Source organism: Gavialis gangeticus, unplaced genomic scaffold (assembly GCF_001723915.1).
Source record: "Gavialis gangeticus isolate Ggan-Ray unplaced genomic scaffold, GavGan_comp1, whole genome shotgun sequence".
Taxonomy (NCBI): domain Eukaryota; kingdom Metazoa; phylum Chordata; order Crocodylia; family Gavialidae; genus Gavialis; species Gavialis gangeticus.
In genome coordinates this window covers 12314393-12317359 of record NW_017729031.1, presented here as the reverse complement: position 1 = coordinate 12317359, position 2967 = coordinate 12314393, and positions in this window count along the sequence as shown.

The window sequence follows — 2967 nt, the reverse complement described above, 5'->3', positions numbered from 1 at the left end:
ATTACATCAGTTAACTAATTATCATCAAGGTGTGGAAGGCAAGAAGGCAGGTGGTTAGCCCAGGAACAGGTGGGTGGGCCACAAGGAGATCAGCCCAGAGCAGGCCCCCTGTTACAGGTGGCAAAGCCCTTATCAATTTCAGAATGGATCTAACAGCTGTGGGTTGCAGAATGCTCTCCTGAGTTTTTTTGTCCTTTATCTGAGGGGCTGTAACAATTGAATTCCAAATCTTTGCACAGAATATGTACTTAGCACCAGAAATAGTCAGATATGGTGAAAATGGTATTAGAACATAAGAACTGCCATTTAGTGAGTCAAACCATAGGTCTACCTAGCCAGTACCCATAATTGTCCCACACTGGGACCTCCTGATCAACCTTCTCCTGGCCCTAGCCAAGCTAGCTATCTGTCTGACCAGGAAGAAGTCTCTGACTGGGAGGACCCTGGAGGACTGTGGGGCCTTTTTCCTGTCTCTGGGCAGTATTTCACTGGACAGTGTCCACTGGCTCCTTGGACTCATTTGAGGGCCAGCAGGATCTTCCCAGTGTGCTCTGCTTGGTGTGCCCCCTCAGTGCACTAGCTTTGAATCTTTGATCTCCACTCCCATCCCTGTTATGTTTTTAGTTGCCCCAAGGAATCAATTACCACTTTCTCACTAACCTCCTTTTTGAGAAGCTTATAGTTTTTCTTGGTGGGCATTGGCCCACAATCCCCTAAAGTGGCAAATAGACCTGTCACAGAGAGGCAGAGAGAGGATGCTGTAAGGTAGGGTGAACTGGGTATGACCAAGGTTTTTTCTACTGTTCCTCTGTCACTTGCAACCTCCAGCATTTAAGGCCAGTTTCTAGACTTCATTAACATCTTTTGCTTTGACCCTGATTCTTTTTTTTTGTTTTTTATTCTTGAACATTTTTACCAGTGTTGTTTATTGTTGTTGTTGTTCCATTCTATATGTGCCCTATTCTCATGCCTTATGTGTTCTGTCCAGTCTGGGTAGCTTCATTGGTAGAAGTGTGGAGAAGGGATAAACAAGCACACTGATACCTCCTGTGTAGCTTTGATGAAAAAATTAGGTATCCCAAAGCTACTAGTAAATAGGATAGTCTTAAAGGTAGGAAATCCTTTCTTTTTGCCCCATCCCTATGCTTCAACTTCTTTTGCAACTTAAATATGGGTTATTTACATCTAGCCCTGTATCTATGCAATGGTGCCTTGTGACCTTGAGTTAGAAGCTAGATTTGCTTCTTCACAAGCAAACAAGAATAGCTGTTATTTACTGTCTGTTCATTTTTTATTCTTATTGTTTATTTTGCTATTTTAACATTTTCAGTCATCTAATCCAGGAGCAAAATCACCATCATACAGTTTACATTACCAATATAAAACCATGAAAAACAAACCAGATAATAGACAAACACTTTGAGTTTCATAGTCTGAAATCTATTTCATTAACTGTCTAGCAAAGAGAAAACAAGTTTGCAGAGTTCATGTTGGAACAATGTTTAAAAAGTAAAAAGGACTACATTTGTCTTAATGTATTTGTGGTGACTACTTTGATCAAATGCTACTAAGCATTTGTTAGATTCTATTCTTGTTCTTTGACACACATTTCAACCCTGAATCTTAAAATGCCATAGCTTTATAAAATAAGGGGGAAAAATCCTTTACTTCGGTAGCATTATTGTCTTGGAATTGGGAACATATGAGCCCACTGTACAAAAGCTTGGAGAGAATGCTGTCTACTCTCTAATGCTCAGATCCTGCTCAAACATACCTGCAAGCTTAACTTTTTGCACATCAACAATACCATTGACTTTGTGTGAAGAAAGGAATAAAAAACCTTGTTCAACCTCACAGCAGCTGAAGAAAATAAAGCATCTGCCTAGCTGGAGTCAACAATGATGAGAGATGGGGAGATGCTGTGGGAGCTGTGCTTTATTAGCTTCTTTTTGGTCTGGGCTGGACCACTCAACAGCTGCACGGGTATTTCTGGCCTCCTGCCGAGAGCAGGAGATGGGCAGGACATGCTCGATGGGGAAGCAGCAGTATGGGAGCTCTGAGATGCTAGGAGAAAGACCCTGAAGACAGGAGAGCCAGCAGCCTCTCTGCCAGGGATCTCAGAGGAGCCCTGGTAAGTCAGGAAATGCAGGTTTTAAGCCTGTGGCTGGGAAGTGGCAGGAGCCTGCTGGGAACCCCACCAGAGAACAAGTCATCCATGAGGGAAGCGGCCACAGTCCTGTTTTTTTCTTTCTTTTATTTGCATTTGGCTTTCCTGGAGGGGGATGCTTGGGTTGTGCCCCAGCATTGGGATGAAGGGAAAGAGGTGGGATCCTGCCTAATTGTTCATGGCTGAGAGAGGCCTGCAACCTGGGTGAAAACCCCAGGGTTGGGCCCCACGCTGAGGAGAGGTGAACCCAGCTGAGGACTTTATCAATTACTCTTTTTTTTTGGTGAGAGAAGACGGGGCCTGCATGGAGAGGGGAGAAACTCTACAGCCCTCTAGAATGATGTATGTTGTGGTGGGAGGACTCTGCTTATGAGCTGCAAGGCCAAGAGAGCCAAGAGACTTAAATAAGTTCCAAGTTGCCTGTTTTGTATTGCTCTTCAGTTCTTATGTACCTGATACCCTGGTGGGGTCAAGGCAGCCATCATACATTGGAGATGGGCTCAAGACAACCACAAGCCTACAAAGATGAAGAAAATAAAGACATCACTCAGTGAAACTCAAGTATGAGATCAAAGCTTTAACATCAGGGTGGTGCAAGGACAGGGTGTAGGGAAGGTTGAAGGTCCAAAATAAGAGACATGCCTTGCCCATCCAAGTCAATCTTCTGTAGAACTGAACATCTCCCAATTAAAGTATCATTCAACATCAAGTTGTGGCAGGAGAGAATCAGGTGGACCCCTCCCCTCCCCGCAGTGGGAGGGCGTGCTGAGGGAGACGGGAGCACAGGTGGTCTTCTCTTC